The following is a 13,411-nucleotide window of genomic DNA, read 5'->3' on the forward strand; positions in this document are numbered from 1 at the left end:
AGCTAAGCAAAGCAGAAAGCAGGCACAAGGAAATGCTACAATCACTTAAATGTAAATGGTTGTCTGAGAATTCACTTAGTTCTGCAGAAACACTTTATTGTGCAAAACACATAACTTAATAAATCTATGCTTTGCCCAAAGGTGTTGTTCCCAAGTAGTTTGGCATTTGAAGTGACATTTGAGACACAAACGCTGCTCCACATGCTGTTTACCACAGTGGCTATGAAACACTATGTAACGATTATTTTTGTGCCTTTAGGCAGATACTGTTTTCAGCTTCTTTCTAACATGTCATAACTGGGGGTCCACAATTCAATATCTGTGTACATGTGAAAAACTAAAGGGATTGTTTTTTCTTATTTTAACCTTTCTAGAATTTCTTTTCAACGTGGTGCAATGGAAAACTTGTCTGTGTTTTTTCAACAACTGACCTTCTTGTAATTGGGATGCTTTTTTACAATGGGCCAGAGTAACCAATTTCAAAGTCATTCCCTTTTGATCCCTTAACATTGCCTTCCAAGTTATTATGCACATAGAACAATAACATAAAAGAGAAAGATGTGATTGGCTTAATATGAAAGGGAAATACATGTTCTGTCTTTAGTGGTTTACAGTTTAACTCCTTTATAGAAATCTGTAGCTGACGTACAGTAGAAAGCAAGCTACAACCAGTAGATTTATTCTCTTTCCAGGTCACTTACAAATTCATATCGGTTTATATTTATTTTAAATTGGGAATATGATCTATGCTTATTGTCTCCGTGTTCACTGGCTGTATTATTTCTGTTAAAAATGCAATAAATATTTCACTTTAATGCTACAGTTACAGTTTTCATAACAATCCAGACAAATTCTTACTAACAATCAATAGTGCATCTATAATATTTCATAGTGCTTGTGTTTTTGAGATTATAACTGTCTGGTAAAATCAAAATGTTGTGGAGGGTGATGTTAACTTTACACTAAATTAAACTAATAAGAGCAAAGAATAAAAAATATTCCAGTATATTGCTTTAGTTCCAATAATGTAATTATGGAAACTAAATTGCCCCCCCTCCCCCCCCTTTAGGCCTTAAATACACGATTTGTCCACAGTTTTTGCATCAGTCGCAGTGAGATCAAATTTTTACCGTAAGTCACCCTATTGTTAAAATTAAATTGAAGAAATTGAGTATTAGCTGCACATTCCCTCACCGTGCACTGTATTATATCAGAGTTAAACCCAATATAATGGGGTCAAGCTTAAATAATAGGATTGGGCACATGAGAAAAAGAGGCGTTTGTCACAGGTGACAAAGCTGGTCCCTTAGAAATATATCAACATTTCTTCAGCTTTGCTGGGCCAATCAGCAAAACAGAAACAACTTAACCTGAAAATGGCCATGTTCTCTTAAATTACTTAATTAAATGAGAATAATGGTGCAATTATGAAATTTCACATTCTACTTTTGCATTCTGTGATGAAAGTTCAAATTAGAAAACTTTGAGAACTGTAGTTGCTGTTTAAGAATAAGAAATAGAGTGGTACTGCATTTATTGAATTCATTGAGCAGACTCTTCATACTATAAGCACTATACTAAACACTTGGCATATTCTTATTTTTTAAATGAAAAACAGCCAAAGCCTCTGAGGATGTTTTAGGATGTTTGCTAATTGCTAATATTTACCCGCTCGGTGTTGTCTAAAATGTAGACAAACATTTTGTATAGTATGATGATACTATAACATGTTTTGATCAGAAACAAGTCAAAAAAAGGAAGTTGATTTTTCTTTTGTTTTGTGCAACCAGGCACAATTTAAAAAGTGATGCAAGCCAGTGTTACAGAAATATTTTAGAAATAGACCTGGTTTGTCTTCATATTTCAGCCAGTTAATGCCTTAACCTCTTCACGGCGCACCACACTCCACACCAACTTTACCGTTGCACCACTTTCTCCCTGTACAGCGCTGTCATGTTTCTCAGGCAAGTTAAAGCCAAAGGGATAAACACGCTACAGTAGCTCTTTACATTCGTTAGCCTGTTTCGTCATTATTAGAATTTAACCAAACCACTGAAATACCAAATGGCAAAAATAGAATTTTATTTGAAAGTGTATAGTTTAAACAACATAAATGTATAACTTCAATACATTATAACATCAAAGTATATACAGTATATATCTTTAAACTGGCACATTTCGTTGTTATCAACGACATCGGTTCTCATGGGTTCATAGTATAAGGAATTATGAGCTATTGAATATAACTACGCTGCAGGGAGTTTGTCTTCATCAAAACCTTGTGAGAACTGCCTGTGTGCTGCTCAGATAAAGTACAGTACATTACCTCCACTGCTATTCTTAAGTATGTAAAAGTGTAAAATCATGATTCAGCAGAATTAAGTACTTCACGTATATACAGTAAACTGATGAGGTAGTCAACTTCAGTGAGCATTACGAAAATGTAGCAGTATGAATAATTTATTTTAAAAAAAGGTACTCATTTCCCATCAGAAGCAAAGCAATATGACAGTCTCTCAAGCAGCATTAGAAACATTATTGCCTAAGAGGTTTCTTTTTATTTCACTTGTTTTGTACCATCTTCACATTCATTTAATTCTCATTTTACTAAGATGCCAAATAATGACAGACACTATGTAAAAATGTCATTACACTGTAACTAGTTGAGAACACTGATGAACTGGCATCCGTGTGATGTACGGCCTTGTGCATGTTGTTTGCTTGGATAGGCTCTGGTCCCCTACAACCCTGAACTGGAAGAAGCTGTTAGAAAATGGATGGATAGTTATGAGCAGCTGATTAAAAATGCCACCTCATCATATTTTGAACTGCCGGGGGGGGTTACATTTTTTTCAGCTTTCTTTGGGGTCTCTTTGTTTGGGGGGGAGCTCATTCTAAAATAAATGGTTGGAAACCATGATGCAGTTTTACCTTTGCATGTGGTATGAGGTACCCCCATATGCCCCAGAAAATTAAGCTCTGTTTTGTTTTCCTCTGCTTCCAGATGCATGACACTTCTGGTCCCTCTTAGCTTGTCACATGCTTCGTACCTGGCATCAGCATCATTGCCTTGTACTGCTGTGACAGAGCACCACATTGCTGAATCAGTTCAGCTCCACTGTTCACTGGTGTCAAAAAGAGGAAACAATGCAAGAAACATGCAGCAGTAATGAATATTCATAAGCTATCAGACATTCAGTGCCAAAGTTCTACTGGTGCTATTTTAATACTTAAAAAAACTCCTGGAAGAAGCTTAGCCGTCCAGCCAAGCATAGGGAGAAGATAAATCTCTGGAACACTTTTAAAGTATATTTATGACATTGTTTTATTTCTCCACCTTTGTGGATAATTGCTAGCAAATTCAGGTGCCACGTAAGTGCCTAATTCTCTACTCCATTACACTAAAATAAGAGGTGGGATCAGACTAATTAACCTTCCCAAGGATAAGATGATAATTGCAAGGGTAGTAGATCTCCAAGGCAGTTAATTCCCTTTCTTTTCATTAATTCACAACAGCAGTCCTCCAAAAGGAGAAGGCCATTATCATATACTGTACCTTCATTAGCTCACTGATTGCACTTTTCTCTTGATTCCACTGCTTGAACAAAACTTGAACAAAGCCAAACTGTGTACAGTATCTGATTATGAACCAACTCATCAGTGACAGTCTTATTTTAAAATGAATGTGCTTGTGGGCTTTTGGAAGATGAGTGTTGATACACTGTATACGGAAAACAATGTAAATGCAGCAGTTGATAAAAGCCCCAAGTCATCTTTATACAGTACTTGGTTCATATATTCTCTCATTGTTCAACAGTCAGCTAATCTTGTTTCTTTGCTGAGTGTTACCATGCAAACATGCCCAGGTTTTGGTTTTGAAGAAGGCTCTACAGCTGAAACTTTGTGTTTCTTCTTCTTTCTTTTGACTGTACAGAGTGGAATCGACCTCTACTCATTCCTCTGCAGTTAATGCACTGATGCAGCTCCTCACTCTAACTGCAGCGACATTTCCCATTTCAATTTTTTTAATCCTAAAGGTTTGGTTGTACAACACAAATCATTTTACAAGGATGAGCTGTTTTGCCCACTGAGTCAATATTCCATTGGCTGATTCTTTTATTCAAAGAGACAGATGATCACTTTTCTTTTTTTTACATATAATGTTTGTTAACCTTTTATATAGCTGGGCTTGCTGAAGACATGTTCATGAATCTCATTGAAGGGTACAGAAGAAGTGTCCTGATCTGCAATTGAAATATTCCAATCCGGAGTCCTAACCGCTACATTATACTGGTTGTCAATGTTAAATTCTGATCAGGTCGCCCACAGAAGACAATGTTTTCCCTTTGTTGAGTGTGTAAATGTGTGTCTAATTAAATCTCTCATCCTACAAAAAAGCTGCCTTCAATCATGCTTGCCACAATCAGTTCAGTCTTCCAAATTACTCAACTACTCAAATAAGACATTAATGCATTTTCCCTTGTTCATGTTTGAGTGAAAATCATAGAATTGTGTAAGCTTTATACTGTATGTTACACTACAATTCAGCTGGAAATTTCTGCTCATCATACTGTAGAGAACTCACACAAAAAGCTTGTTTGTGACATATACAGTACCAAGTCCATCTGAAGAAAGCACAATAATATATTTATTCACCAGGTTTATGTCTCCATGGTTCTTCTTATCTTAAATTTGAAATGTGTTTTTATTGTTCATTGCCAGCAGATATACAGTATCACCCTATAGTAGGAGCCAGTAGGGGGTGCTCTCACTGTGGACTGTGTGGATTCTAATGCCCCAGGTCTTGGCTCTGTTTGGTCATTAAAAATTACCAACCAAATTACATAACCAAATTTCGTATTGGCCTTTACCAATCATGGCCTCCTAATAATCCCCACTTATGAATTGCCTTCTTCACCCTGTTCTCCTGCCCACTGATAGCTGATGTGTGGTGAGCATACTGGCACACTATGGCTGCCCTCGCACCATCCAGGTGGTGGTAGAGGGGAGTCCCCATTACCTGTGACGCACTTTGAGTTGAGTGTCCAGAAAAGCATGATATAAGTGAAATAAATTATTATTGTTTAGCAATATACCGCACTACACATTGCTTAAGATCCATCTATTACATCAATAAATCAACTGTTTTATATGGCTGTGCATGAGTCCGCTATCAAAGTGCATTTCACTTTCAGGTTACAACAGGTTACAATAGGTCAAAATGAACATTTCATAAATGTAAAACACAACCAATGCACAAGTATCAGAATAATTCTATTTTAAAAAAGCTATAAGTACTGTACATGTAAGAGTATAATGTCAAACCTTTCCATTATCAATAAATCCTGTGGACTACTTACCATCTCGCCTTGTTTTTCAAATGCTTTGAATTCAAACTAGGTTTTATAAGGGGCCTTGTAATTACATTTCACTGTAATTACACATACTCAGCTGGAATAGCAGTCCATTTAGTTGGCTTAAAACACAAACAATTTTAGTAGACACACAGGTCCTCTCACTGAGTTTCCTGCAGATTTTTTTAATTAAAAAATATGTCACAGGTAAAAAATATTTCAACGAAAATCAGATGTTCAAGATAATATTCAGAAACAATGGAAGATGGATTGGATCAGAAGATTATCACAGAAAAGAATGCTGGTAAATATGATGATATTTGGGGAAAAAAAACATTTTTCACCAAATTTAAAGAAAATTACATGCCTGCAAAAATCAATCCAAATACAATATTTTGGTGATTGTTTATTTGTAGTTGATATAGATAAGTTAACTGCATTTATGGAGATGTAGTGAATGGATGACCATCTCTGAGATTCAAAAGAGAGAAGAGGATCTGGAAGGCAGAGCTTGAAAGCATGAACTCTTATTGTCCTTTGGTAGAGACATGAAACTGAGATCCTGACTTTCTGTGGTTATGAAAAGTCCCATGGCGTTTCTGGAAAAGAGTAGGGGTGTCTGTCAATAACATATTCCTGTTTTAGGTCTAATCCTTTTAGGTTATGCTGGTATGCTGCTTTTTAGGTTTTGGTCAATGAACAGTTCAGACATGAATAGAAATACTAATGATTACTTGTTCACCTAACAGGCATTTACCAAACCCAGAATTTTCAGGAATTTCAAGTGCTGAAGAGTTAGAGTCTTCTTAAAGAGGAAGCAGTCACTGAAATAATGTGAAGTGAGAATCAACAGGAAATGGTGGTATTTAAAAGTTGATCATAGTATCTAACAAAAAGAGAATTTTTAATATTCACTAACGAGGCATGATTATAGGGTATTAATTTTGGCTAATCAAACCCCAAGGGGTTTTCATTTTACTCTTTGATTCCTGGGGGTTGTCATTACTAGTTTGAGGGGCTTATACTCTGCATTAATTCTTAAACAATTCAAATGCTGTACATTTCTTATGTGGATCCTCTCCCTTATTTTTTATTGGTCTTTTGGAAAATACTTTTTTCTTATTTAGAAACAATCTAGTTTAGAGAGGATAGACAGGAGTTGATTATTTTCCCCTTACTGGACGGCACAGAATATTAGTTAGCAAACTATGGAGGAAAAGAAAAACTGTGAACCCACATTAATGTAACCATGACATAAAATTTTATATCACAATGTCACCCCTTTATTTTCTCTGTGAGATTGCAATATATAAAACTGCATTAAAAATGTACAACTGTAACTTTATCTTATAAATATGTATGGTTCTTTTGCAGAATAGAAACAGTATTAAAGTAACTGTGAAAATTACTATTTCTGATATTGTGTTGTTGTGCAAGTTCTATATACAGAATTTACAGAATAATTGTGCTGGGGAACACAACATTTATTCCAGATAACGGTGTGCAAAACTACTGTTTTTGACTTTTTTCCCCACATAATGCTACACTGGGAACTTCAGACTCTTTCCCGACATTTAAGATAGTGGTCCAATTTATAAATATCCCTAATCAATCACAGTATTAAAAAATAAAATCAAATTCTGCAATTAATATTAATGACAGTAAAGGTTTTAGGAGACAGGTAATCAATCATCAAAACAGAGAAGCAAGGAAAAGGTTTCTGTGTATTGTGCTGCTGTCACTTTTGTCCTGCGTATCAAATTACAGATCCTTACACTCTTCATGTTTGCTTAGAAACCACAAACACCTTTAACATGAGAGGGAGCACATTATGAATCATAATTTGTTTACATCAGTGATGAGATTTAATGAGGTCTAAATAACCTTGAGCAGACAAGAGTGGAGTTCTACTAAACTTTCAAACACATTTTCTAAATTACACTCTATCTTAGGAATTCAGTTAGTCATAATTATTCAATTATCTAGTAAATAGTCCACTTTGAAGGAGTAATATCGTCATACCTTCTTGTGGCATATCATAGAAAACACACTCTTATGTTATTCTAAATTGTCGTTTCTTGTTTCATTTATATTTTTTGGAAAACAGCTAACAGCTTCAGAAGTGTTTTTCCAAAGATGATTGGGATATTTAGGAAACCCACATGAATGTTGCAAGTCTTAAAACAAAGGTGTGCTTCATACAGTATCTGTATGCTACATTTTGTCTTCCTACAAGTCTTTTTAAGCAGCTATTTTTTTTTCTGAAGTTCAGGTACTGTAGGTAGCTGCGTCAGCACGCTAGGCTGCACAGGAACAGGTAAAGGTAAAGGTTTATTCCATCATGAGAGGAAAAGAGATGCTACGTTTCGGCTTGTTGTGACTCTTTTCTTTTCAACGTGGAATAAACGTTTACCTGTTCTTTTTTTTTCTGGAGGAGGGTTTTTTCTAACATTTTTATTAAATGTTTTAGAGCACTTTCTTTGACCACAAACAAAGCAACAACTTGAAAGGGAGTTCAAAATAACTAAACAAATTAAACAACTAAATTAATTGTTGAGTTATTTTGAACTCCCTTTCTAAGTTGTTGTTTTGTATGTGGTCAAAGTACGAGCCATTCGTTTGATGAAGCTAATTCTTCAAAAGCTTAATGTGTGGACACACGAACTAGGTTCACAAATATTATTTTCAACACAGAAAAATATTATTCTCACTTCTTATATTTATGATCTATTGTGAATTAAATGAAGAACTTTGCACCTATCACTGAAATCCATAAAATATTTCAATTAAAAACACTAACTATCCATCTAAAATTCTTTTGTTAATGTCCAAGATGGTTAAATAACAATCATTATAAATTAACAGACACTAGCAGGACCAATTTTCTTTCATAATCCTTTTATCTGTCTATTTGAAGGAGAAAATTAATTATCAGACTTCTGTTTCAGAGGAACTTTTACAGGTCTAGCCCTTAATCCTTGTTACTTAAATAATATTGCAGGTATTGAGAGATTAATGAAAGACTGATATTATATCTTCAGATTCCAGCTAAGAGGTGCCATTGGGGAAATACGATTTGAGTCAGAAATGCTAATCAGCATGGTCTTGGATTTTATGCAGTCTGCGGGCAAAACAATGTTGAGTTGCTGCATTGAAACAAACAGAATTTTAATTTAAACAATCCCTAGGACAAGGCAAACAGGATTGAAGGTGCAAACCTTCTATCAGCATGAAATGACGTTTTGCTAATGAGTCCCTATTAACAGTATACAAAGGCAATTGGATCATGTTGGCTTGCATGCTGCCTTGTCAAAATCAATCTCATCATTGCTTTTGCTTCCAGGTGTGTGGATTGCCAATTGCTGTTTCTGTGCTGGAGGGAATTGAGACTTATCAAGATGTGCTGTCAATCATGTGCACTACCTAGAGGCAGGCCTCAGCGACTCACAGAATGGCCTTTACTTTCTCCAATTCAAATCAATGTCAAGGCATGCTCAGCTTCAACCCTGCTTGTAGTAGTATGGCTGTGGAGATCTTTAAAAAGGTTCCAAAAGGTACATGCTATTCAATGGCTTTATTAAGTTGTGTAATTAAAGATTTCAACTGCTCTCAAAATAACTAAAGATTTAAAAATGCAAGATAACACTACTCTAAAATCGAGATTTATAAAGAAGAAGTACTGTAGCAATACCACTACCTCTCATACAGTACTTAATCTACTGTTGTTTCCACATTAATGACAGTGACAGCCTTTATATTCAGACAGTGACATTCTCTGTATTCCACACAGCGAACATTCAAACAATTAGTGTTTTTTTTTACAGTACAACTATTTACACATTAAACAGTCTATGGCCTGTATTATTGTCTTTACAGCCACTCTTCAAGCAGTTTGTTACAAGTTCTCTGTGGGGTTCCTGAGAATATGAACCACCTCACAAAAAGATCAGTAATTCCTACCGGGACATTTTTCTTGTCTTGTATTGTTTCACCTCAATGCATTTTCCTGTAGTTGACTATAACAACACTAGCTCATAACTACTAGGCTCGTAAGGCTTAGTCATTTTGTAAGGTTTGACCATATTTTTTAACCTTTCTTCTCCAAGCACCCTTGTAATGATGTGACAGTTTCTTTTTTCGTTGTTGAGTACGTGTCTTGACCCCCCACATTAATCTGAAATTGGACAAAGTGTTCCAGTCTTTTCTGGCTGTTTCTTGGATTTCTGTGGCAGTTGTGTGACTCTGTCTCATTTTCAAGAGTGATAAGAAAAACTTTTTACTTATAGACTGGAAGCAAACATGGTGAGCCAGGCTAGATATATTACTTTTTTTCTACTTTCTCTTCTTCATGGGAGAGGTGACTGATGTCATGAATCACAACAATTATCATCAAAAATACACAATAAAACTAACTCACAAACTTTCTGTAAATACTCTAGCTGTTGTACCACCTGGGGATTTAAAGTACAGTTTTACTAAAAGAAGTATTTCAGTACTTTGGTCAAACTCTAATTAAGGGCTACAAGAGGTGTGATCCAAATTATTATTGAGTTTTACTTATGTACTGAATATAAAATACTAACCCCAAAATGAAATAAACCCCAAAAAGCTATTTTCAGAAAAGACTTGAGGCAGATGTTTTCTGCCCCAACTTATCTCATTGGAAGAATTCATTTTATACTTATGGCAGAATTTAGAATCACAAATTCAGTGCATTTCCTTCTATCTATGTTGAAATAAACAGATCACATTAACATCTTTAAAATTCTGCTCAGTCCCATGAAATATGAAAAAAGCAGATTGTAGTGAGTGATTTCTTATTTGAAGCTCCAGTGCCTAAAGCAGACAAGGCAAACAAGAGGCAGATGGCAAGCACTTTCAGGATATCCACATTTCTGACTTGCCTTCCTTTAAAATGAAGCAATAATGAAGAAGGACTGTGTACTCAAAATCAAGAGCTAAGGGAATTTCCTTTGACAGATTCGCAATGAAAATTTTCTGAATCTGCTTCTCCTCAAATTCCCTCTTCTGACAGAGTAGTGTAGCTGTGTGAAGTGAAACAATGAGACAGCGTGTGGGTTTAGCTTGCTTAATATACCATAATGACTGCACTGAAGAAAATAATTATGCCTTTTTTCACATGTTTACACTTCGGCCTGAACTAGTAACACTAGAAACACCTGCAGTACAGCTAATTTAGCCACATTGTTGAAAATGCATCTGTGCTCACCTTTCCAGTTGAGTAAAGGCAAAACAATCCCCCATCTACTATGCAAAGATCATGTTAACATAAGATGCAGTCAGGGTGATATTATAAATAAATTATAACTGCACTGCAGTGGATTGTGCTGTAGCGTTAAATAATAAAAAGGCAAAATCCACTTTTGACTACATCACCTAGAATTACAGAGAGATAGGATCTCTCAATTTTATAGTCTGTGGCCTCCCTAAAGAAAAAAAACTATTTGATTGGGTGAGGAACTGTAGTATCAATGACACAGTACAGCAGTTTCTCGACATTCGCACTAGTTTGGTGCAAAGAACCGTAGTGAATAGACCAAATCCAGCCATCTACCATTAGATAGTGTTCTACAGTCACAGTATGTATGGTTAAAAGACGTACTGTACTGTATCATAATTAAAGTACTAATGCATTAGTTTAGTTACTTTAAATAACATTGATCAACCAAAAGAAACACAAGTAATCAAAAACTTATAATAATTGGTTTAAATTAATCTGAATCTCTCCTCTGCATCCAGGCTGCAGTTTCCTCCTCGATGAGCACACCCCAGTGTAATGAAAAAGGTAATAAAACTGTCAATGAGCTTGTAAAATTGTCCTCAACCAGTCATTGCCCATGCTGATCGAATCACAACCGGAAGTGTTCGTTACAATATATAAACAACACCATATTGAGATGTGAAGGTAGTGGGTACTTGGGCAGGGAGAGACTGAATCACTAGCTAGATTCATCTCTCAATCCTAGGTTGTTGCAGTAATTTGAAAGTTGTACTTAACAACCTTCAGTCCTGTTTCATTCCACTCTGCTCTTCTCTCATCCAAGACCCTGCAGGCCAGACTGAATCACGAATAAGCAAATAAGCGAATGTTAAATTCAGATGTCTGGACACTACTGTATTACAAAAAAACACAAATATTTATTTTCAAGAACACAAAAATGTTTAAAGTGAGTTTCACAAAAAGAAAATGTACAGGTGTACAAACTAGTACTGAATATCTTCACTAATGGCAGCTAACTTTTCAATTTCATTGAGACTGTAACAATTATCCAGAGTTACAATATAATCCATGCCTAAAATAAACACACACTGTTGAGCTAGGATCCAGACAAACAAGACTAAAGCAAACAGTCTTTGCAGAATAGTATGGAAAACAAGGACAATGCACATCTTTAACATTAAGACAGATTTACCCTCCATATTGCCCACCTCTGTTTGCAAAATGATTTCTTGCTCTTAGTCTCCAAGCTTTTCTACTGAAGTCTGAAGTCTGTCTAGCAAAAGTACTTTGTGCAGTGAAAGAAAAAAAATTATCAGGTACTGTATGCATAGGTTGTACCAGGAAATCTCTCTTCTTGCTCTGCGGCTGCTCCCTTGCTGTTGTGTCCACTGCTCTCTCTTGCTAAGGTCCTTTTGGGGCCCTAACATAATCAGTGTAGTGGCAGCAATCTTCACACACTGAATCACTGTTTTTGTCAATTACCACACAATCAGTCTGTGATGCTTGAGCTGCATAGAGGTGCTGTGCCACGTGGGGACCTGGAACAGTGAACAGAAAGAAACGTGCTATATTGTACATGCAGCATGGGGATGTGATGTCCTCCTGGAATGTTGTCACATCAGGATCAGCCTACATGACAATGTTCCAGCAGGAAGGGCAGCAAATGAGGTCCCAGGATGTGATTGAAGTAGTGCTAGTTACTATCAATCATTACTAGTGGAGTTTACAGCACTATAAAGGGAAGGTTTTGTTACTCTTACTATTCTCTAACCCCAAAATGACCAAAAACTCACAAAATGGCAGGATCGTTATGTAATTTGATAGGAGGTTGGTCCTGCCACCTATGAGTTCACCGCACCGGGTGAAGGTAAAAGTGTTCCATGAGACCTTCCTAAAAGAATGGACTACAGCACAAAACTCTGCTGATACTGTACATTACATTCTGGACATGAAGCATAAACATCAGTTCTTCCCAATGAAAGAGGATAAACTACTGTCAGATGTTTCCCACATCAAACACAAATGTAATAACAAATGCAAAGTCTATCAGATACATTTGTGGGTGTGTTCTCTGCATGATATTCATCTGCTAGAGAATCCTGGATGAAGCACTGTGACGATAGGATTCAGGAGAAACTTGTGGAGAGAATAAGGGAAGAAAGTGACTTTAATTCCATGTCATAGAGCCATCGTGCTTTCAGTAGAACACTAGTATTGGTACCAAAAAAGGACAATACAATCAGATATTGTGTGGATGGTGTAATGTTGAATGAAATCTCTAAGTTTAATAGCTATACCATTGCTTCCTGTAGATGATCTTCTGGACCACCTAGGCTGTTCTAAATTTATTTCTGCTTTGGTCATAAGGAAAAGACTACTGGCTGGTACATCTGACATCTGCAGCTAAAGAACTCTAAGCATTTCACATCCTATCTGGCTTATTCCAAATTTGCATTCTTTGGATTGCAAGGAACTCCAGTAACTTTCCAACACATGACGGAGGAATGTAAGATATTTCAAAGAGCCTATGATACATTACCCACAACAGAATCTGGCAGGAACATTTCAAACATATCAGAGAAATGTACTCTTGCCAAAACAGAGGCACAATATTTAGGTGATACTCTGGGGCAAGTAGATATACTGTGTGCTATTTGGGACAGTACTTAGCCAACCGCTAGAAAAGCAATGCGATTCTTCTTTAGTATGGTAGGGAGGTATCTTAATTTTATACCTTACATGATATATCATGATATCACATACCCACTGAATGAGTTGAGTAAAACAAATGGATAAGCAATGTTTAAATGGACTC

Source organism: Atractosteus spatula, chromosome 5 (genome assembly GCF_055471065.1).
Source record: "Atractosteus spatula isolate fAtrSpa1 chromosome 5, fAtrSpa1.hap1, whole genome shotgun sequence".
NCBI classification, from domain to species: domain Eukaryota; kingdom Metazoa; phylum Chordata; class Actinopteri; order Semionotiformes; family Lepisosteidae; genus Atractosteus; species Atractosteus spatula.